General features: G+C 45.8%; 1 protein-coding gene and 1 pseudogene across 3 annotated transcripts in view; both read left to right on the top strand.

Annotated features, from left to right (window-relative positions):
* phf14 (PHD finger protein 14) overlaps window positions 1-25,036 on the top strand; it is a 142,307-nt gene that overhangs the window by 108,005 nt on the left and 9,266 nt on the right. The gene's annotated exons all lie outside the window — the stretch shown is intronic.
* Window positions 20,029-23,825, top strand: LOC120715579 (annotated as a pseudogene).

The raw sequence follows: 25,036 nt of genomic DNA, 5'->3' as shown, positions 1-25,036 counted from the left end.
CATGAGGGCTAAGGCGCCTTCGGGATGGCCGGCTGGCTAACTAGCTGACACTCCGGACACGACGAGCACCGGCGGCGCATCCAGCCCAGATGCCAATAGAATCGGGCCATTATCTGCTCCAGAGTTTTTTCGCATCGCATGTGTCCGGCCGTGGACAATCATTTCCCGGCGGCTTTGCGGTACCAGCAACTCGGTACGAATTTCGTTAGTGCGAGTGTCCCGGCTCACTCGCTACTATTGTTTTTCAATTGGAAGTGCAGTTAAGTCCGCGTGGCCACAGGGTGCACCCATTGACCATCAATTTCCATCACTTGGTCATAGGCTGAGCGTAGGGTGTCAGTCCGAGACTGCTCGAGTGGGAAATCTCCCGTGGGGCACATTACCGGAGGCCCCCCCAAGTCAGTGTCGGGCGACCCCGCATTACCACTGAACGCCGCACAGACATTACACGCGTCTACCAGCCGCAATCGCATTCCTGCATACTGCCCCAATAAAGTATGGAACCCCGGCCAATCTGTGCAAAAAATCAGGTGATGTGACAGGCGCGGACTAACCGCTGCCTTCACTTTATGTTTTTTGCCCTTAAATTTCAACACCAGTGACACCACGGGATATCAGTGAATGTCCCCGTGCACACATTTAACCTCCACCCAGTCAGCCTCCAACAATGCCCCGGGGCGAACCAAACTTTGGTGGACCAGGGTCTGCGTGCATCCCGTGTTCATCAAAGCATGGTGAATGCCCCCTTGACACCTTGGCACGCGGTACGTCCCTCCTGGACCGGGGGCGGGCACTGGAGCACCGGCAACATGGAACACCTACCTCACCTCTATGAGCGGACACTCCCGGCGCAGGTGCCCCAGCCGACCACACTTCCAGCATTCCGGCCCCGGCGTCTTTGCGGCTCCCTGTGGCTCCGGCTGGAAGCAGCGGCCGGAACAGGGTCCTGGGGCTCCACCCCGCTGCCTACTCCGTTCCAACAGGGCCGTCGTCCCTCCTTTGTGTCGCCGCCACCGGCAGCCTAGGCGGCAGAACACGGTCGCTTCGCTGCGGCTCCTCTCGGCTGGGTCCCGGGTTGGCCGCAAGATGGTCCTCTGCCAGCGTAACCGCCGCCGTCAGATCTGCCGGGCAGTGGCAGCGGACCCAATGAGCCCCCCACGAATTGCTCGAGGACGACCAGATTGAGCAACCGAGCCTCCCCAGCCGAGGGGTCTGATCGCAGCCACCTCGCTGCCGCATCCTCCAGCTGCCGAGCCCCTCCCATCATTCTGCTGGCTCGGAATTGACGGCGGTAATCCTCCGGGGAGACACCCAAACGGTCCAGTACCGCCCGGCATACATCCTCGAACACCCCCCGCGATCTGGGGGGCAAGCTCAGCACCACCGTCTGAGCCTCGCCCAACAGAAGCGGCAGCAGCTGGGTGGCCCATTCCTCCTCCGGCCAGCGGCAGGCCAACGCCGTGGCCTGGAAAGCCTCAGTAAACACCAGCAGGTCCTCCCCTTCCCTCATCCGGTGCAATGTCACTGACAGCAGAGGGGGAGGGGCGCCGGCGCGGCTGCATTCCCCAGCAGCTGCTCCAGAGCCGCGGTCTGCTGCTCAAATTGCTGGCGAAGCAACGCCAACTGCTGGTCCTGCGTCGCAGCCTGTCGAGCTGCCATCGCCGCCATCGCCACCATGTCCATCATCATTTGGCCCACAATCTGCAGCAGTTGGGCGGGCGGCTGGGCAGGCGGCCGGGCAGGCGGCCGAGCCGCCGGGGGAGCAGGTGGAGCGGACTGGGGATCGGACATCGCGCCAGGGTTTCGACACCAGTGTGACATTGGACTCTGTACACATAGACAGGACACGGACAGCACTACTTTACTTTCCGAATGTGATTTCACTGTGGTTTTTGTTTTCACTCGGACAAAGACACTGCCGCTCCGCTGTCACACCCACGCCCACGCCACAATTACCTTTCACAGAATGGCTACAATCACAGCATTCCGTTTTATTTATTTATTTAACAGTCTTTAAGTTACAAGATAATGACCCCACAATAATACAAAGATAACTCCAGCAATCAAACTACCCCTCCAAGAGCATGCACTTGGCGACAGTGGGAAGGAAAAATAGCTTTTAACAGGAACAAACCTGCAGCAGAACCATCTTCAAAGTTACAGTCATCTGCTGCGACTGGTCTAAGGTGAAGAGAGGAAGACAGGACGAAAGACACATTATAGAAGAGAGCCAGAGATTATAAGAGCTACTGACTAAATGCAGTGGTGTATAGTGAGTGCATCATGGGAAGTCCTCAGCAGCCTAGGCCTAATGCAGTGCAACAGTGGGAGGAATCAGGGTCACATGATTCAGCCCTAACCTTATGCATCATCAAAAAGGAAAGTGTTAGACTTAATACTTTCCTTTTAGATTAGACTTAATCTTACAGGTAGAGAGGGTGGCTGTGTGTCAAATATAATTCAGTACCAAGCGAATGAACAGTGTCCACTCATCAGCAGGGACATTCTATCTCATGCACGGAGGCAGATATATTATCCTCACCCATGCTGGTTGGCTCTCTGGACTTGTGCATGAAAGTTGTCAAAATATTTTTTATCAAAACACTTGAGCAATGGCCACAGAGTCTCACAAACACAAAAACACATTTTCAACAGGTTTTACTTGCAGTAAGGAGACGTACAGAGTCCACACCAGTGTGCAACGCAGTGGACAAAGTACGACTAAAGCATACAGTGTCTTGCCCTCATTTATAATGTGATTGCACAGAGTTTTACAAGTACTTAAATGTGCTGAACTTTCCACTGCCCATGTATATATGCTGAGAAACCAGTGTTCTTATCTTTATAACCTCGACCCCAGCTGTCCTGTCTTCAGTTTGTTTGTTTCTCAACGTTTTGACCTGTTTCACAAGTCCCCTTGCAGGTACACCTTAATTAACTGCTCTCATGCAGACATAAGTTGAGCAATGGTTTAACAAAATTTCCCATCAAAAGGTGTAATTTGAATACTGCAGTCCTGCCTCAGAAGGTTATTGCCATCATTTAGAGTGAAAGAGCTGTGTCCACCTGCTCTCTTTTTATTGCATGTTTTTGAAGAGTGGTATTTTGAAAAACATCCTTTTTAAGTGCTTTGCAGTTGAGGTGCTGTGTTTTCTAAGTTTGACAACCCTACATTATAGGATCTGTTGGTCGCTTTAGACATCCTCTCCCACCACCCCTTGATCCTGGAGTTAAAGTTTCTCCTACTTGAAACCACTCTACTGTTGGCTCTAACCACTGCCAAGCAAGTTAGTGAGTTACATACTTTATCCATTCACCCCATCTTGTTTGCAGTTGACCTCTGGACTCACTAAAGTGTATTTGAGGACATATCTCTGGCCTAAAGCTGTAAGAGCTCTCTGGCCTCGGTGGGACTCTGAGCTCTTTCTACTATGGGTATGGCCACGTCATGGATTTTGTTCAGAGGTGTGTCAGTACAGCAGCGTTTTATAGGCTGGATGTTCCACAGTCATCCCTGGCTCAGGCAGTGCTTGAATTTAGTGTCTCAGGTCAACCTGAGACAGTAGATATTAGATGCATTGATGCATGCTCAATCATCCATGCAAGGAAATCCTCTTGTTACTGACCAATGGTCATTAATCATTGGTTGTTGCTCTTGGAACCATGTCTTCATTCCACTTATTTTGTATACAAGGGTCAGTAGTACATGCAGAACTGGTGTGCCATGGGTTCCCCAGTTTCATCCACTGTTTCCCACTCGTACATAGAAGAAGTGGAAAAGTTGGCTTTGTTATCCAACTCTACATCACCAATCATTGGTTCAGGTATGTGGATGACACCTGGGTGAAAATCAAATCTCAGGATGTACCACAATTCACTGACCACATTAACTCGGTGAACCAACACATAGGATACACCAGGGAGCATTTAAACTTGACAGGCTAGTCTTCTTAGACTGTGACATTTCCATCAGTCCACAGTAAACCAACACATTTGGATCAGTATCTAAGGTTTGATTCTCATCATCCACTGGAGCACAAACTGGGTGCTCCAGTGAAGGACAACATCTGCTCTACAAACAGTTCTCCCTCTGAAATTGCTACGTCCAAATGAACAGAATCAACTTTTTGCGATTAGCACAGAAAAAAAAGTGCTTAGAATGAGTATGGAGGAGCTGGCTGACCATGTTAGTATGAGGGGCTGGACCCCTGATCATGGCTCAACAGGTGTGTCACAGACAGATGTGGTGAGATTGGAGCTTCTATATTTGGTCGTGTCAAGTAGATTCCCATAGTGAAACACCCCAGTCTTATTAAAGAACTAGGGATTATGTTATCTAACCCATAATTATATTGCAGGAAGCAGAAAATATATGCTAAGACCGGCTGTTATGTTTAAACAATGCACAGTTCATAGTAGGAGGCCCAAAGTTTGCCAAGAAGATCAGGATCTTTGACCCTGCTGTCCAAATGACAGAAACTGAGACTCATCTGACCAGGCACTATTTTTCCAATTCTCTGTTGGCAAATGTTGGACGGTCTGTTCAAATTTTTGCTTTCAATCTCATGTTCTTAGCTAACAAGAGTGTCACCTGATGTGGTGTTCTGCTGCTGTAGCCCATCTGGTTCACGATTTGATGTGTTGTGTGTTCACAATTGCACTTTTGCATACCTTAGTTGTAATGAGTGATTATTCTTTATGAGCTCAAAGTAGTGTGGCTATTCTTCTTAGACTTATGGCATCAATGAGACATTTTTGCCCAAAGAACTGCTGTTCATTGGATATTTTCTTTGTTTTTAGACCAGTCTCTGTAAACCCTAGAAATGGTTGTGTGGAAAAATCCAAGTACACCAGCAACTTATGACATACTCGGTCCATTTGAAGCAGAGTTTGTTCAATTTTTGTCTTTGAAGCTGCAAAGACATAATAAGCCTCTCCCAGACAAATATTTGATAGACAGTATTGTACTGTTCTTGCATTCCTGGTATGCCTGTTTGGAGCCATTTCCTAGTCAAGATTTTCTTAGATAACATTATAATAATTCTCAGTAGATATTTATCTGCTGGAGTGGTTCTGTTTGGGATTTCCAGGCCTACGTACACATATAAGAAATCAAAAGGGATTTGGGTCCAAAAATCTTTTCCAAACATTTGTGGATATCTTGTCAGAATGAAGTAACTTGGGGCGGGACCAGAATAGATTGAAGTGATTAGCCTTTAGACTGTCACATAGCCTCAAGTTTCACATCTCTTTAATAGTTGGGACTAATAAGGATCATTTTCTGTAAAAGAATATCGATATGGCACGTGAATTAGGTTTGTAGATAACCGTTAGATTAATCTGATGCTGCCAACACTTTCATGTGACCACGCTGGAAAACCCTGGTCCCAGCGTTAGGGTCAGTGATTCCAGATAACAAAAAGATATCCTGGATATGCTGACCTCGCACCATGGTATACAGGGTTCTGAGACAGTAGCTGGACTGCCTGTTTACCCTCATCATTAATATTTGCAATGAAAATATTAGTCGAACATCATGAAGTCTGTATGTGTTTCATAGTGTCGAACAAGCTTTGTGCAGTTAAACCTAACAGTTACTACATGACAGAAACACCAACGATATCTCTTTTAATAATTTTTTAAAGTTTACGTTTGTATACACAGGTCACACTGATTATTGGAAAAAACACAAACATGTTAATCAGATTTATTTGCTCTCTCTCCTCCTTCAACATCCTTTAATGCTAGATTTAATACAGAATTGGCGACTGAAACAAGTATGACACATACGAACATCAGGAGATAACGACCCGATAGATACAACCTGAGTAAATTAAGTCAGTGTTCAACCTCCAGCAGGGGTTATGACAGTTGTGTACCAGGACCCACGCTTTGTCTGCGCTTGCGAGGCGAGCGGTTCTATCACACCCTTTGCCGTGAGACTGGGCTGGGCAGACATATCCAAAATCATCGAAGCACTTTTACAAATAGGCTCTGGTCGACAAACCAACCAGATATCTGAAGAATAAACCACTACATTCTCGGCTAAAAAATATTAAAAGTGTATTTGGTGACACACAACCAGTGTTTTTCAAAGCACAGTTCAGTTAGCTCCTACATGTTCTTTCATGCACTGAAACAATGGCCACCAGGCCAAAGCAATGGTTTTGACTTAATCAGTGTTAACCCCGCCCCCTGACTTGATGATGAGCCTTTATTTGTCACTACAAATGTTGCACGTACATGTTACCTGCAGTGACATTGGACACTTTGATGGGTGAGGCTGACAGATAAAATAAATTCATGAAGACAACCGCAGGGCCACAAGTGCCAAAATGACTTAAATAAATACATAATTGTGTCAATAATTAATTTATTAAATGTATCATTAATTGAATAAAATTCTAAATAAATACATAATAAATGTTTTAAATTAATTGAATGAACATTTAATTAATTATTGAAATATTTAATTAATTCCAATTTAATTCATTAATAAAGCATCTAAATAATGATTTAACAGTATATTTAATTCATTTTGTCACTCCTGGCCCTCCACAGTTAAAGGTCATAACTTGTGTTTTTTTTAATATTTATAGCCTGATAGTGATTCAAATTCCTCTATTATCATCATGATTCTAGGTAGGGATACGTTTGGTTGGCTTAGGTAGATAAAAATATCATCAGCTCCTTACAGTCTCCCTGTATATTGATTCCTCTAATTTGATTATCCTGTTTTATGTACTGGCTAAGAGGTTCAACAAACTGAGCAAATAAGATCGGTAACAGGGGGGCAGACCTGTCGGCATGATCTTTCAAGGGTAAATGGTTCCGATAGACTGCCATTTATTTTCATTTTGGCTGTTGGTTTATTGCAGATTGATTGAATTGTCTTAATGACTATTTGATGAAATCCAAACTTTAAAACTTTATAGAGAAATGACAATCTTACAGAGTCAAATACTTTTTCTGCATCTAAACCTATCAGCATTGCCTCTATATTATTCTTTTTATATGATGTATGATGTGGAGAGTCCTCCTAATTCTGTCTTGGGTCTGGCTCTGATGGATAAACCCAGTTTAGTCAAGATTAATAAATTAATGGATTATTAAGATTAATCCAGGTTTAATACTGATCTTGGTTGATAGTGTCTATAATTCAATTTATCTTTTCCCTCCTTTGGAACAACAGATATGGCCGCTTCTTTCCATGAGCAGGTAACCTCCCCTCATTTAAGGACCCAGTTACACACTGCCTTTAGTCTAGGAGTTAATTCCTCCCTGTAGGCCTTATGCCATTCACCAGTGAAACCATCCATGCCAGGGCTTCTATGTGCTTTTAGTCTTCCAATTGTGGCATTCATTTCTTTATAACAATAATTTTGCCCTGTATAACCGCTTGAGGATGCTGAGGACCCTTCTCTTTCTTACCTTCCACTCCGAGTCAGTTAGCCTCAGTTTTCTTATTTTCAGGACAATCCGTAACCCAATTATTCATGTGTCACCACACTAAAAAGAGCCTCATGTTCTCTTCTCCCTCCACTTCTCTGCTGCTCCCTGCTCTGCAGTATTTTATGGTTGTGATATGTACATTGTCAGCGGTGTGGTTAGGTTTGTTTCAGCTTTGTCTTATTTTTCTGTCTCTTCCATGTCATTTTAACTACATGTGTGGAAAATCTCAAATTCTCAGAAAGACAGTCTTTCTAAGTCCATTCACATATATATTGCAGGTGAACTTCCTACATTTTAAATTTGGAGGGTATCTCTCCTTTCATGATGGTGTTTGTATATGCTGCTGATCTCCTTTTAAGGTTGAGGGCAATGCCATTGTCTGGACACCTGCTGTTGACTCTTGATGTCACTGTGTCTGTGAAGGTTCTCAGTCATCCAGGTCATCGTAGTCTAAGGAGCTTGCAAAGAAAAGCGTCTGGACTTCTTTAAGTTGCTTGAACAGAGGGACAAAAGGACCCCCTGTGTCCTCTCTGTCCAAAATGTGAACATTGGCATCCTCGAAAGAGTGTCCTTTATCCTTAAGATGCAGATGGACTGCTGAGTCTTGTCCTGTGGAGGTGGCTCTTCTATGTTCACATTTTGGACAGAGAGGACAGATGGTTTGAAAGAGGAATGAAAGAAGCCATCTATGTCCACTGTGAGCGACCATCTTTGAAGAGAGGCGATGGTTTACGACACCAACTCTCTGCCATCTATAATCCAGTTTTGAGTTCCCTCCCCAGACGCCTTAACGCCCACTCACATCCTGGGCCATCTGACCTCAGGAATTCGCATGATAAGGTGGGGCCCGGTTTCACAATGAGCTCACCCGAAACCCTGGCTGATTGGGACCCACACCCAGTTTCACACCTTGGCTCAGGCGATTAGAAGATCATCAGGGGGTCCTTTTGTCCCTCTGTTCAAGCAACTTAAAGAAGTCCAGACGATTTTCTTTGCAAGCTCCTTTGACTCTTGATGTCACTGCAGTTGCTCTGGAACTGTATTGTGTCTTAAGGGAGAGGGGTTTTTTTGTCGTTGAAACATGTTTTTCACAGTTCAAGATGGCTGGCGGTAAAGCTGTGGAATATTTAGCCAAACCTGGCCCTTGATGTAGGTCTGATGATGTTGGTCGAGGTTGATCCAGGTCTTGGTTTGCCTGCTACTGACACACTGAGGCATTTAATTAATATAATTTTTCATCCCTGCCTGTTAACATGTTCCCTCTCTGATTCTTGCAGTCCTGCCACAAGATAATAATCATTTCAATCTTTATTAAATGACACATACTACTTCTCTTCTAATTAATGTCTTCTCATCTTCCTTTTCCCCTTTTTTGCATTATTTAATCCTATACTGAAATACCCATTTTTTTAGAAATTAAAGTTAATTTATCCGCACATTTTATTGCTACAATATTTCACCATGTTTGTTTTTCATAAATTGGACATTTGGACTATTTTATGGTATACCTCTTGAGTCGGCTTTCTGTTTTGGACTTTGAGCTCCCCATATTTGTTCCTGGTGGTACTCAAGTTCAATCTCAGACATCCAATCTGTAGATTCTCAATCACAACTAATCAACCAATGGCTGTTTGTGAATTCAGACCCAGTAAGTTGTTCCTTATGTAACCCATAATGCCATTAGCGTGTGTCTGCTTGTGGCAATCAGCCCAAACTAACGGTGATAATTTGCATCTGCCGGTGGTCCTCAGCCCAGGTTAACAGTGTTGATTTGCATCTTCCCTCTGGCGATCAGCCCAAACCAACTGTGTTTACAGAATTTTTCTCTGAATGGTGGACCCTCTTACCAAACACAGAATAATTTCAAATTCCTTAAATCAAATTATTTGTCCTTGAAAAATCCTCTCCACTCTGGATTCTTTATCAATTGAGATTTCAGCGGTCACTGTCTGCTCTCAGTTGCCAGGCACTCTTCTCCTCAGTAATTTGTTTGCAGGTAAGCACTCTTTCAGACTCATGGAGTCTAAATCCAGGTTTTCCTGAATCAACATGAAACCAAACTGATTTTATGAGATTTATTAAAAGAAAGTTAAAACCTTTGCAAAGTGATTGATACAGCACGAACTGGCATAGACAAAAAGGTAAAATAATAGCAGCTCCTTTGTAGCCAACAAGTGGGAATCTTTGTGGGAATCTTTGTCTGTTCAGCTGTAGGGAGCTCAGTCCTCACAGTCACGTAGGCACCAACCTGATGATGAACACAGTTCCAATTAGTTTGTTTACAAATATTCACACTCATTCTTTGTTCAAGAAAACTACATACCAATAGTAAGCTGGGCTTCAATAAGGTGAAACACAAATTTTCCATTACAGACCAAATTAGAAAATTCTATAATTTTTATAAGCTATAACTATAATATCATCCACAGCAGGTGGCTCATAAGATTGCTAATAGTATAGCACAACAACAGCAAAACTAACAACAACTACTATGAAGCAGGACAGGCCTTTCTTCTTCTTAATAAAGTTGTATTTAATTACTACAGAAGACTATTGATGCTGCTAATGCTCAAACATGATGAACATTGTGGCGGGGCTTCAGGGAGGCCGATACACCGGAATTCCATCAGCTCATCACGCCTCCCCTGTACAAAACGTGCCAGGACCTGAGGTGTGTTGTTGTGTGTGGGGGTTGTAGCTGAAAAGCTGCAATTGAGCGTGGTAGAGACAACAACCGAATGTTGAAAATGTGAACTGTGTGGTCGGGTCCATCTTTCATGATAAAAACATATTATCAGGGGTATGAAAAAAATGTATTAATAAGTTACATATTGTTAACATTTATAAGAAGTAGCTTAACATGACAAAAGAAATAACAGAGATTTTCTTATGCAGAACTAACTTGCTTTAACTAACTTGCTTTCAATTGCTTTATAACTGCAACTGTAACGGCTCCAGTAGGAACACCAACTGTATGTTAAACACATAAAGTATTGCAAAGGTCTTTTGGGTCCACTTGATGATCATGTCTAGTATTTTAAAGGGTAAGTCAAAGCAGGACAATTTGTGCAAAAAGTTAATGGACATAGGTAAAAAGGATTAGTTTGATCACATTTGGTCTTTTATTTTTTGTTGTTATGGCAGATTTATTCACAGCAGCTCTCATATTTTTGAAAATTGTAACGTAGTTTGGCTCAAAAATTGTAAAAGGGCTGATTCTTATATAGCGCTTCTCTACTCTCCCAGAGTGCTCACAGTGCTTTATACACCCACCGTGTACGCACTTTTTTCCCAAGAATATTTGGCATGCAGACTGGAGCAGCCAGGGATCAAACCACCAACCTTCCGATTAGTAGATGACCTGCTTTACCTCATGAGTGACACCCCATCAAGCAAGGTGGTAGGTAAGCAGACTCAGCAGATATTTTGGGTCCCCAGATATGACCAACTTATTTACAGTGATCTCCATAACACATGAAAGTTAAACCTAAGCTCCCCAGATTAACTCATAATAATAAAAATCTAAAAGCATATGGCCTAGGCAGCACAGCTCACCGCTCCTCCTCAGGGAAATGAGAAAGACATAAAGCTCACTACTCCACTGATTAGCTCATTTACATAAATCCCTCTAAGATAACTCTTGATAAGTTAGTCCGTAATCTCGAAAAACACAAAAACAAAGAAAACTTTCCTTAAAAAACTCCTCCTCTTGGTTAAGGCCGGTGATGGCAGGTATGGTGATGATCCCAAACACCTAACACCTAAGGCTCAAAACAGAGAAACAAAGGTAAGTATGAACAAAGGAATAAACAGCCTCTGACTGACTGAAAATGCCAGCCTAATCCATCTGTCAATCTCTTGCTCCCCTCTCCCCTGGCTCGTAAACCTGAAATCCTGAGATACTTAAACGCCTCTGCTTGGTGCAGCAAATTATCCCTGACCTGGATTGAGCACTTCACCCTTTTTTAGCTGAGGGCCATGGCCCCAGATTTATAAGTGCTAGTTCTCATTCCTGCTGCTTTACACTTAGCTGTGAATTGCTCCAGTGCGAGCTAGAGGCCACCACGTGATAAAGCCAATAGAACGACATCATCTGCAAAAAGCAGAGATGAGATTCTGAGGCCACCAAAGTAGAAGTCCTTTGCCACCTGGCTACACCTATTATGAAAGAATACAGTAGGTGACAAAGGGCATTCCTGGTGGCAACAGTTGACCAAACTCATGAGGTTGTGTCTTTAGAAAACAACTGTCCGAATTAAACATTGGGCTTGCAGGTCAAATACAACCCTCCAGTCACATCCATTATCAGCAGTTCTCCACTACACGCCTTTGGAGTAGAGGGTCGCAAGCTCGATTCCCGCCTGGCATACCGGAGTGAGAGAGATAAATAAGTCATGCTGGCTCGGTCATCGCCCTGATCAATGAGGTCCACGTCAGGTGTTGAGGAACCAGCGCACCCTGATGAGAAGTGGCCTACTGGAACAAGAAGGCATCGGTGGGCAAGAGAAGAAAATAGGGTTTTGTTGGAATGCTATTATGCAAGGAACCCTGGCGGAAGGGATTGCATGGATAGGATGAGGGATGTATGAAATCGTCGATACCCAACATCATCATTGACGGCAAAACAATTAGTAGCTCAGTGTTCCAACATTCAGAAGAAGAGACTGCTCTCACAGGAAGAGATTGAAGAGGTACAACACATATGCTACAGCAAAGGGGAGCCATCAGAAATTGGTTAGAGGAGCAAAACACCAGCTACTGGTAAGACTGAGCAGTCGCCCGAGACTGCAAGACTAGGCTGACCAGCCGGTGCACTGCCTGGATTGATTACAAGAAGGCCTATGACTCAATGCCCCACACCTGGATCCTGGAATGCCTAGACCTATACAAGATCAACAGGACCCTAAGAGCCTTCATCGGAACTCAATGGGGATGTGCTGTACAATGCTAGATGCCAACTTCAAGCCCATAGCACAAGTCACCATCAAGTGTGGGACCTACCAAGGAGATGCTCTGTCCCCACTGCTGTTCTGCATAGGCCTGAACCCCCTCAGTGAGATCATTGACAAGACTGGCTATGGATACAGACTATGGAATGGAGCAGTTGTCAGCCACCTCCTGTAGATGCATGACGTCAGGCTGTATGCCAAGAGTGAACGAGACATTGATTTACTGATCCACGCCACCAGGATATACAGCAATGACATCAGAATGTCGTTCCAACTGGAGAAGTGTAGTCAGATGATAACAAAGAGAGGGAAGGTAGTCAGAACTACCAGAAGGCAACACTGCAGACATAGAAGACAGCTACAAGTACCTAGGAATCACAGGCAAATAGGAACCATGAAGAGGCCACTAGGAAAGCTGCAACTACCAAGTACCTGCAGAAGGTCTGGGGTCCTGAGGAGTCAGCTGAACGGTAAGAACAAGATCTGGGCTATCAACACCTACGCCCTGCCTGTGATCAGGTACCCTACTGGGATAATAAGTTGGCCAAAGGAGGGAGATACAAGCCACTGACATCAAGACCAGGAAACTCCTGACCCTGCATGGAGGGTTTCACCCCAAACAGATGGACAAAATGGTGACTGCTAACAAACCAGACATAGTGGTGGTAGATAAACAGAAGAAGACGGCCGTACTGATAGATGTAGTGGTTCCAAATGACAGCAACATCAGGAAGAAAGAACATGAGAAACTTGAGAAATACCAAGGGCTCAGAGAAGAGCTGGAGAAGATGTGGAGGATGAAGGTAACAGTGGTCCCAGTGGTAATCGAAGCACTAGGTGCGGTGACTCCCAAGTTAGGCGAGTGGCTCCAACAGATCCCAGGAACAACATCGGAGATCTCTGTCCAGAAGAGTGCATTCCCAGGAACAGCTAAGATACTGCGCCAGGACCCTCAAGTTCCCAGGCCTCTGGTAGAGGACTCAAGCTTGAAGGATAGGCCGCCCACTGGGGCGAGAGAGGGATTTATTTGGCCTGTTGGAACCTGCCAGTTTCCTCCGGTAACCTACAAGCTAACTAAGCCAGATAGGACTCCTCTTTCAACTTAACAGCTCCCTTCATCTAGTTTGGGGATTACCGCCATGACAAACACCAACTAGTGTTGTAGTTCTGTAACTAAGTTTAAGAATATAATTCACCCACTGTTATCATCTTCAAAGCCCTGTACCAACACAGCTACAAGATTGCTACTCAAACAGAGGTCGATTATCTTGTTAACAATTTTACCTCTTCACTATGTATCCATCCATCCATCCATCTTCATCCGCTTTATCCGAGACCGGGTCGCGGGGGCAGCAGCCTAAGCAAAGAGGCCCAGACCTCCCTCTCCCCAGCCACCTCCTCCAGCTTATCCGGGGGAACACCAAGGCGTTCCCAGGCCAGCCAAGAGATATAATCTCTCCAGCGTGTCCTGGGTCTGCCCCGGGGCCTCCTCCCGGTGGGACATGCCTGGAACACCTCACCCAGGAGGCGCCCAGGGGGCATCCTTGTCAGATGCCCGAACCACCTCAGCTGGCTCCTTTCGATGTGGAGCAGCAGCGGCTCTACTCTGAGCCCCTCCCGGATGGCCGAACTTCTCACCCTATCTCTAAGGGAGAGGCCAGCCACCCTTCAGAGGAAGCTCATTTCTGCCGCTTGTATTCGCGATCTCGTTCTTTAGGTCAATACCCACAGCTCACGGCCATAGGTGAGGGTAGGGACGTAGATCGACCGGTAAATTGAGAGCTTCGCTTTTACACTCAGCTCCCTCTTCACCACGACGGACCGGTGCAGCGTCTGCATTACTGCAGCTGCAGCCCCAATCCATCTGTCGATCTCCGGCTCCCTTCTCCCATCACTCGCGAACAAGACCCCGAGATACTTGAACTCCTCCACTTGGGGCAGGAACTCATCCCCGACCCGGAGTGGGCACTCCACCCTTTTCCGGCTGAGAACCATGGCCTCAGATTGGGAGGTGCTGATCCTCATTCCCGCTGCTTCACACTCAGCTGCGAACCGTTCCAGTGCGAGCTGGAGGCCCTCACCCGATGAAGCCAACAGAACCACATCATCCGCAAAAATCAGAGATGAGATTCTGAGGCCACCAAAGCGAAAGCCCTCCGCCACTTGGCTGTGCCTAGAAATCCTGTCCATAAAAATTATGAACAGAACTGGAGACAAAGGGCAGCCCTGGCAGAGCCCATCACCCACCGGGAACGAGTCCGACTTATTGCCGGCAATGCGAACCAAGCTCTTGCAACGGTTGTATAGGGATCGAATAGCCCGTAGCAATGGGCCAGACACCCCATACTCCCGCAACACTTCCCACAGGACACCCCGAGGGACACGGTCGAATGCCTTCTCCAAGTCCACAAAACACATGTAGACTGGTTGGGCAAACTCCCATGCTCCCTCATTATTAATCCTTTATTTATCCAGGTAAAAATCTCATTTCCAAGAGAGACCTGGCATCATGGCAACAAAAGTCACATACCACATAGGTATATAACATTTAAAATAAATACAATATCCCATACAAACATGTGTAAAATATACAATAACAGGTCAAATTAAGAGTACATTAAAAACAATCACACTGAGTAAAAGAGCTGTTCTCTCGTTCCTTTAAGACAGACTTAAACTCTCCCAAGGTAACCAATTCTGATCATTTCAGTTCCTTCTGCAGATTATTCCAGGAAGCAGGGGCAGTGTTTTTAAAAGCCCTTTTCCCCAATTCTGTTCTGATTTTTGGGACAATCAATTGTATGATTTTGTTCGAACGAAGGTTGTATTGGTTGTGGTTTTTACACATATAAGCACATAAATAAGATGGAACCAGCCCAAGGAGAGATTTATAGATAAAGATCAACCAATGGGAGAGTCTGCGAATATGCAAAGATGGACATTTAGCAGCAGCATACAAAGAACAATGATGTACATGATTTCCATAGCCAGTAATAAAACGTAAAGCACAATGGTACACAGTATCCAACCTCTTTAGGTAGTGGGCAGGTGCATTCATAAAAAGCAGGTCACCATAATCCAATAAAGGTAAAAAGGTTGCACGAATCAAATGTTTTCTCACTTGGAGGGAGAAACAGGATTGGTTTCTAAAAAAGTAACCTAGTTTTAGTTTTAACTTCGATACAAGCCTTTGAATGTGAGTCTTAAATGACAAATTCTGATCTATAATGATCCCTAGATACTTGTAAGATGTGACCATTTCAATTTCAGAACCTTGAATTGTTTTAATCTTAGGAGACGTAGCTAACAACTCTTTGCCATTTGAGAATAACATGAACTTGGATTTCTCTGGATTTAACACCAACTTAAGTTGAGTTAAATGGGACTGAACGACATCAAAGGCAGACTGCAGAAATTGCAGGGTTTGTGCTACTGAAGTCCTCAAGTATCCTCGAGAGGATAAAGAGCTGGTCCAGTGTTCCGTGACCAGGACGAAAACCGCATTGTTCCTCCTGTATCCGAGGTTCGACTAGCGGACGAACTCTCCTTTCCAGCACCCTGGCATAGACTTTCCCAGGGAGGCTGAGGAGTGTGATCCCCCTGTAGTTGGAACACACCCTCCGGTCCCCCTTCTTAAAGATGGGGACCACCACCCCGGTCTGCCAGTCCACAGGTACTGCCCCTGATCTCCACGCAACATTGCAGAGGCGTGTCAACCAGGACAGCCCTACAACGTCCAGAGCCTTCAGGAACTCGGGGCGGACCTCATCAACACCAGGGGCTCTGCCACCAAGGAGTTGTTTAACTGCCTCAGTGACCTCGCCCCCGGAAATTGGCGGGTCATTCCCCTCATCCCCAGACTCTGCTTCCTCCTCGGAAGACGTGTCAGTAGGATTAAGGAGGTCCTCGAAGTATTCCTTCCACCGCCTGACAATTTTCTCAGTCGACGTCAGCAGCGCTCCGCCAGCACTATACACAGTGCAGGTAGAGCACCGCTTTCCCCTTCTGAGACGCCTGACGGTTTGCCAGAATCTCTTCCAGGCAGTCCGAAAGTCTTTTTCCACGGCCTCTCCTGAACTCCTCCCACACCCGAGTTTTTGCTTCAGCCACTGCCCGAGCCGCATTCCGCTTGGCCTGTCGATACCTGTCGGCTGCCTCCGGAGTCCCACAGGCTAACCAAGCCCGATAGGACTCCTTCTTCAGCCTGGTGGCTCCCTTCACCTCTGGTGTTCACCATTTGGTTCGGGGATTACCACCACGGCAGGCAGGCACCAACCACCTTGCGGCCGCAGCTCAATGCAGCAGCTTCGGCAATGGAGTCGCTGAACATGGTCCATTCGGACTCAATCCCCAGTCTCCCTCGGAATGCTGTTAAAGCTCTGCCGGAGGTGTGCGTTGAAGTTCTCGCGGACTGGGGCCTCTGCTAGACGTTCCCAGCAGACCCTCACTACGCGTTTAGGTGCACCAGGTCTGTCCAGCGTCCTCCCCCGCCACCTGATCCAACTCACCACCAGGTGGTGATCAGTTGACAGCTCAGCCCCTCTCTTTACCCGAGTGTCCAGAACATATGGTCGTAGGTCTGGTGATACGATTACAAAACCGATCATCGACCTACGGCCTAGAGCGTCCTGGTGCCACGTGCACTTATGGACACTCTTATGTTCGAACAGGGTGTTCGTTATGGCCAAACTGTGATTAGCACAGAAGTCCAATAACAAAGCACCGCTCGGGTTCAGATCAGGGAGGCCGTTCCTCCCAATCACGCCCCTCCAGGTCTCGCTGTCGTTACCCACGTGAGCATTGAAGTCTCCCAGCAGGACAACAGAGTCTCCAGGTGGAGCACCTTCCAGCACCCCCTCCCCCCCAGGGACTCTAAGAAGGCTGGGTACTCTGAACTGCCACTCGGCGCATAAGCGCAGATGACAGTCAGGACCCGTTCCCCGACCCTAAGGCGCAGGAAACAAACCCTCTCGTCCACCGGGAAAAACCCCAACGTACCGGCAGCAAGCCGAGGGGATATTAGAATACCCACCCCAGCCCGCCGCCTCTCACCAGGGGCAACTCCAGACTGAGACAGAGTCCAGCCCCTCTCCAGGAGACTGATTCCAGAGCCCAAGCCATGCGTAGAGGTGAGCCCGACTATATCTAGCCGGTACCTCTCAACCTCACGCACTAACTCGGGCTCCTTCCCCACCAGAGAGGTGACTCTTTGTCTTGTCCCTTACCCAGGACCAATTTGCCATGGGAGACCCTACCAGGGGGAAAAAGCCCCCAGACAACATAGCCCCTGGGATCCCTGGGACACACAAACCCCTCCACCACGTTAAGGTAGCGATTCAAGGAGGAGCTTCACTATGTATGACTATGGATACTGTAACTCCTGTGAAAAAGAGAGCCTCAAATCAGAAGTACTCCCTGCTATAATTCTCAAACACATAGCTTAAAGCAGATAACACGTAAGGTGGAGAGAAAACGGCGTACATAAATTTAGAAGATCATCATTTAGCCTGGAAAAATAGTTTGATGCTTTATAAGAAAGCCCTCCATAAAGCTAAAATATATTACTATTCATCACTGATTGAAGAAAATAAGAACAACCCCAGGTTTCTCTTCAGCACTGTAGCCAGGCTTACAAAAAGTCAGAGCACTGTTGAACTAATCATTCATTTAACTAGTAATGACTTCATGAATTTCTTTACAAATAAAATTTTAACCATGAGAGAAAAAATTACTCATAATCATCTCACAGATGTAACATTGTCTACAGGTACATTTGGTATCATTGATATTCAGCTATTCAATCTTTTTCTCTAGTTGATTGTTCTGAGTTAACTTCAGTAATTACTTCCTCCAAACCATCAACGTGTCTTTTACATGCCATTCCCAAAAAACTGCTCAAAGAAGTCCTACCTTAAGTTAATGCTTCAGTCTTAAATATGATCAACCTGTACCACAGACCTTCAAGCTGGCAGTAGTTAAATTAAAAAGCCATCTTTTGACCCAGCAGTCTTAGCTAATTATAGGCCAATCTCCAACCTTCCTTTCATATCAAAGATTCTTGAATGAGTAGTTGTCAAACAGCTAACAGATCATCTGCAGAGGAATGGCTTATTTGAAGAGTTTCAATCAGGTTTCAGAGCCCATCACAGCACAGAAACAGTTTTAGTGAAGGTTACAAATGATCTTCTTATGGCCTCTGACAGTGGACTCCTCTCTGTGCTTGTCCTGTTAAACCTCAGTGCAGCATTCGATACTGTCGACCATAATATCCTATTAGAGCATGCTGTAGGTATTACAAGGTACTGCGCTGCAGTGGTTTATATCATATCTATCTAACAGACTCCAATTTGTCCATATAAATGGAGAGTCCTCTTCACACACTAAGGTTAATTATGGAGTTCCACAGGGTTCCGTGCCAATTCTGTTTACATTGTACATGCGTCCCTCAGGCAGTATCATCAGAAGGCATAGCATACATTTTCACTGCTATGCAGATGACACCCAGCTCTATCTATTGTTATGATTCAGTGTCATGGATATTTTTTTTGTACTGTGTTTTTTGTTTGCCACACCAGAGGGTGCCATAGTTTGTGTCCTGTGTTATTGCTGCTATGTGAGTTACAGGTGGAGGCTGACCATTGGTGGAGGACTGGGAGAGGCCGGCACTGCTATGTAGATGACATCCAACTTTATCAAGTCAGATAACACACAGCAATTACTTAAACTGCAGGAATGTCTTAAAGACATAAAGACTGGATGACCTCTAACTTTTTGCTTCTAAATTCAGATAAAACTGAGGTCATTGTACGTGGCCCAAAAATTCCTAGAAATATGGTATCTAACCAGTTTCTCACTCTGGATGGGATTACCTTGGCCTCCAGCAACATTGTGAGAAACCTTGGAGTCATTTTTGACCAGGATATGGTAAATGGCCTGTATTTGTATAGCGCTTTTTACTAGTCCCTAAGGACCCCAAAGCGCTTCACACATCCAGTCATCCACCCATTCACACACTAGTGATGGCAAGCTACATTGTAGCCACAGCCACCCTGGGGCACACTGACAGAGGCGAGGCTGCCGGACACTGGCGCCACCAGGCCCTCTGACCACCACCAGTAGGCAACGGGTGAAGTGTCTTGCCCAAGGACACAATGACTGAGACTGTTCAAGCTGGGGCTCGAACTGGCAACCTTCCGATTACAAGGCAAACTCCCAATTCTTGAGCCATGATCGCCCCATATGGATATGTCCTTCAATGCACATATTAAACAAATATGTTGGACTGCTTTCTTCCATTTGAGTATTTCTTCTTCAATCACCTTTCTGACTCACTATGTTGACCTCTCTGCATTGACTCATACTTGTTATTAATCTCTGGCTCTCTTCCACATCGTGTCTTTTGTCCTGTCTTCCTTCTCTCACCCAGTCGGTCAAGGCAGATGACGGGCCCCTCCCTGAGCCTAGTTCTGCCAGAGGTTTATTCCTCTTAAAAAGCAAGAAAAAAAAGTGGGAAAGAAAAAAGCTTATTTTTTCTTTCCCACTGTCGCAAAAGTGCTTGCTCATAGGGGTCATATGATTGTTGGATTTTCTCTGAATTTATTATTGTAGGGTCTACCCTACAATATAAAGCACCTTGAGGCAACTGTTGTGAATTTGCGCTGTATAAATAAAATTGAGGAATCTAAAATTCAATTCAATTTAATTTAAAATAGCCATCCTTGGATTTCTTGACTTTACTGCAAACCTTGGCCTTCTCTCAATGATCTTCATGATGTAGTCACCTGAAATGGTTTTCACTTCACAGCCTTATCAGTGTTCATTTGTGGAATTTTTTGCCTTCTTAATGGGAATGGGATCAAAAAAGTTAGTACACACCTCACCTCCATATAGATTATTTATTATATAATGGAAGATATGAGAATACCCATCCTTGCCCGCTGCCTCTCACTGTTGGCAACTGCGGTCCAGCCCCTCTCAAAGACTGTGCCTGTGTTGTTAAGACGTTAAGATAAGCGACTATACTGAATCATGGGACAATATTGAAGATATGACACTTTGATGCAATGTAAAGTAGTCAGTGTATAGCTTGTATAACAGTGTAAATTTGCTGTCAGCTCAAATAACTCAACAATACAGCCATGTAAAAGATCTCTGATATATGCCGATGCTTGTCCATGCAGAGCCCTGAATGTCAAAGTCATAATCTTAAAGTGGACTCTGAATTTAATGGGGAGCTAGTGCAGCAGGATCAGCAGGGGTGTGACATGAGAGTACTTGGAAGACTTGGTCAGAAGCCTTGTAGAAGTATTCTGAACACTTTGCAGACATTCCATGGAGGCCTTCCATGGTGAAACTTAGTCTATTAGACTCCATGCCCCAGATTTCACTCCATGAGAGTTTCCTTTTTTCCACAATCTCCCAATTCATCCAGCAACCCTGCTTGGCCAGTACCACGGCTCTGGCATGTCTGGCTGTTTCCTCCTGTCAACGCACCTACTTCACCGCCATTTTTCGACGTTCAGTTACAGATGCCTGTTGCAACCGAGGTGTTACTGCGCCATGACCAAATCCTCCTCTTTCTTGTTGGACATGACCCACCACGTCACGATGCCGAAGAGCGGATTTCGCCTGTAGCACAGATGTGGCTGGGATCCACTTCCTCCGCGTTGCTAGGGTGGGAGCAGTGCCTCTCACTATGGGGTCCCAGGAGTCCATGAGTGACATCTCAAGCCTCACTTTTGCACATTTAAACTCCTCGACCAGGCAGGGGATAGGCAATGACAGTATCCCGTCGCTGTAGAGTCCAACGCTGCTGAGGCATTTGGGAAGTCCGAGCCACTTCTTAACATAGGAGCTCACTAGCTTCTCTAGTCGATTGACATGATTGAGTGAGACCTCGTACATTGTCAACGGCAACAGTAGTCTGGGTAATAACCCAAACTGGAAGCACCAGAGCTTCAGTTTCTCTGGGAGTGCAGTGTTGTTAATCCACTTGAGGTCATCAACCAAGTTCTGCCTTAATTGTTCTAGTTGCTACGTATCATTGAGGTCTGCATTATACCACCGTACCAGGCTCTATATGGGCTTCTCTAAGACTGTTGGAATTGGTTCTCCACTGATATAGAATTGCTCTGCTGTCAGTTTTCCTTTTGTGATGGAGATGCTGTGAGATCTACTTGGCTTAAACTCCATTTTTGCCCATTCTATGTTTTCCAGGAGCTTCTGTAGCAATCGCCTAGTACATGGTTTTGTTGTTGTAGTGATGTCATGTCATCCATGTAGGCCCGAATGGGAGGAAGACGAAGGCCACTCTTGAGTCTCTCACCTCCCACTACCCACCAGGATGCCCGTATGACCAACTCCATTGCCATGATAAATGCCAGAGGGGAAATCATGCAGTCTGCCATAACTCCAATTTCCAGGTGCTGCCAGGCTGTAGTGGTGTTCTCAGCTGTCACACAAAACTGTAAATCCTGAAAGTAGGTCTTGACCAGTCCTGTGATGTGGTTTGGTACGCTGAAATAGTTGAAGGCCATCCACAAGATCTTGTGCGGAACTGACCCAAAGGCATTGGCAAGGTCTAAAAAGACCACATGAAGGTCTCTTCGGTCTTTCTTGGCAGCTTGAATCTGGTGCCAGATGATGCTGGCATGCTCCAGACATCCTGAGAAGCCCCGGATGCCGGCCTTCTGCACTGATGTGTCAATATATAGTAGTTTCTTTGCAGGAAGGTAGATAGCCTTTGGGCCAAGACACTGAAGAAGATCTTTCTCTCTACGTTCAGCAGGCTGATCTGGCGAAACTGGCTGAGCATGGAGACAGCTGGTGAAATAATCAAGTGCAAGGCAGCTGTTGCCTGGGAGCCAAGGAAACCTCTTTCTATTGAAGAGGTGGAGGTAGCCCCACCTAAGGCCCATGAAGTTCGCATTAAGATCTCTGCTACAGGCGTGTGTCATACAGATGCCTACACTCTGAGTGGCAGTGACCCTGAGGGGCTTTTCCCTGTCATCTTGGGACACGATGGTGCTGGAACATTTGAAAGTGTTGGCGAAGGTGTTACCAAGTTTAAGCCAGGTGATACTGTCATCTCGTTGTATGTGCCTCAGTGTGGTGAATGCAAATTCTGCAAAAACCCCAAGACTAACCTTTGCCAGAAAATTAGAGTAACCCAGGGTCAGGGTCTGCTTCCTGATAAGACATCACACTTTACTTGCAGGGGAAAGCAAGTGTATCACTTCATGGGGACCAGCACCTTTTCTGAGTACACTGTAGTGGCTGACATCTCTCTGGCCAAGGTGAATGAGAAGGCTCCGCTGGATAAAGTGTGCCTTCTCGGATGTGGCATTTCTACAGGATATGGTGCTGCTCTTAATACTGCCAAGGTTGAACCTGGTTCCACATGTGCTGTGTTTGGCCTTGGTGCTGTGGGCTTGGCCGTTATAATGGGCTGCAAGGCTGCTGGAGCAACCAGGATCATCGGTGTGGACATCAACCCTGATAAGTTTGAAAAAGCCAAGGAGTTTGGAGCCACTGAATTTGTAAACCAAAAGGACCACAGCAAGCCAATCCAGGAGGTTCTGGTGGAAATGACTGATGGGGTGTGGACTACTCATTTGAGTGCATTGGAAATGTGCAAATTATGAGAGTTGCTCTGGGGGCATGCCACAAAGGTTGGGGGTCATCATTGGTGTAGCTGGAGCTGGACAGGAGATCTCCACCAGACCATTCCAGCTGGTGACAGGCCGCGTGTGGAGAGGCACAGCCTTTGGAGGGTGGAAGAGTGTGGAGAGTGTTCCTAAACTGGTGGAAGATTACATGAGTAAGAAGCTGAAGGTGGATGAGTTTGTAACCCACACACTGCCCTTTGAGAAGATCAATGAGGGATTTGGATCTTCTGGATGCTGGAAAGAGTATCCACACAGTGTTGACTTTCTGAAGTGTACTTTTGACTGTTAGATGTTTTTACTAACAGTAAGATATGTTTGACTGATCCATTTCAATTAAAACCTCTGTAAAACCCAAAAAAAAAAAAAAAAGAAACTGGCTGATGGATGAGGAGTTTTTCTCCTTAGGGATCAGAATACCTCCTGCTCTTCACCAAGCCTTTGGAATCACTCCTTTCTGCCATGCTACCTTCATCAGCTTCCACAGGTATTTGAAGACTCGTGGGGTATTTTTATAGAGCCTATATGAGATGCCATTAGGTCCTGGGGCCGATGCTGCTCTTGCCTGCTTTACTACCTTCTCCACTTCACTCCATGTAGGTGGTCTTATGTCCATTTGGTGTTCAGGTGCCTGGATAGGCGGCATATCACTCAGAATGGTAACTGGCTCATGCCTCTGATCATCAGAGTAAGTTTTCCTCAGATAGTCTTCCAGGTCTTTTATGGGCATTTTGAGGCACCCGCTCTTCTCTTCAACAAAAATAATAATAATAATAATGGATTGGATTTATATAGCGCTTTTCAAGGCACCCAAAGCGCTTTACAATGCCACTATTCATTCACTCTCACATTCACACACTGGTGGAGGCAGCTACAGTTGTAGCCACAGCTGCCCTGGGGCAGACTGACAGAAGCGAGGCTGCCATATCGCGCCATCGGCCCCTCTGGCCAACACCAGTAGGCAAGTAGGGTAAAGTGTCTTGCCCAAGGACACAACGACCAGGACAGAGAGCCCAGGGATCGAACCGGCGACCTTCCGGTTACAGATGCGATTCCCAACCCACTGAGCCATGGTCGCCCGTACAAAAGGCCTTAACAAAGTTGTATGGGTTGCTGTAGAAAAGGGTCCTTGTCCATTCTTTCTTCTTATGTTGTAGTCTGAGGTGTTCTGCTCTTTGCAGCTTAGTAAGTTGTTACTTTATTTCCTCCTGCAGGGCAGTGAGTCCCTCCCTTTCTGTCTCATATGCCCTCCTCCACTGTTTCCTGAGTTGTCTTCTCTCTTTCACTAATCTATCAATTTCCTGCTGTCTCCTGGACTTTAACTGGTTTAAATGGCCTTTCTGCTGTCTCTGAGTCTTGTTCTTTACCCCAAATTGCTCAGCCCCATAGCTGTAGATGATGGTTCCCAGGTTTTCCAGCTTCCTTTCAACTGGACCCTTTTGTTGATCTAGTATAAGAGCCAGTTCCGAGTCAATGGTTTCCCACTCTCTTTTCTCACTGGATCTGGGCCACAGAATCTGATCTTTCCTAGCTTCCAGCTTCCTTTTTCCTTGCTGGTAGCGGTTGGCTAGACTCAGTGTTGGAAGATTCTGTTGGCTGTTTCTGGATGAGCTCTGGGCTGGAACCGTAGTGTTGATTGTGGCTGGCTTACATCTATACACAAGTGTGTTGCTAGCTGTTGGTGGCTAAACTCCAAGTTAGGGGCTGATATTAAATGGCCGGGCCCTGAGCTAGAATCTAATATTGGGTGTGGCTGGCTAAGTTCTAGACTGGGAACTGCTACTGGCTGGATTTGACTGAGTTCTGATCTGGAGACTATGGGGGAGTCTGTACGACAATGAACTTCGAACGAGGTGCTGAGACCCTGAGGGCTGTGGGGATTCTCCTGCCTCTGGACTTCAATCGACTGATTTGACTTACTTGTTAAAAAGTATGTGTCAATGTGAGGCCCCTTTCTCAGCTCACTGAGGC

Source organism: Simochromis diagramma, unplaced genomic scaffold (genome assembly GCF_900408965.1).
Source record: "Simochromis diagramma unplaced genomic scaffold, fSimDia1.1 OVJJ01000449.1, whole genome shotgun sequence".
Classification (NCBI taxonomy): Eukaryota; Metazoa; Chordata; class Actinopteri; order Cichliformes; family Cichlidae; genus Simochromis; species Simochromis diagramma.
This window is presented reverse-complemented; position numbering and strand designations above follow the sequence as displayed.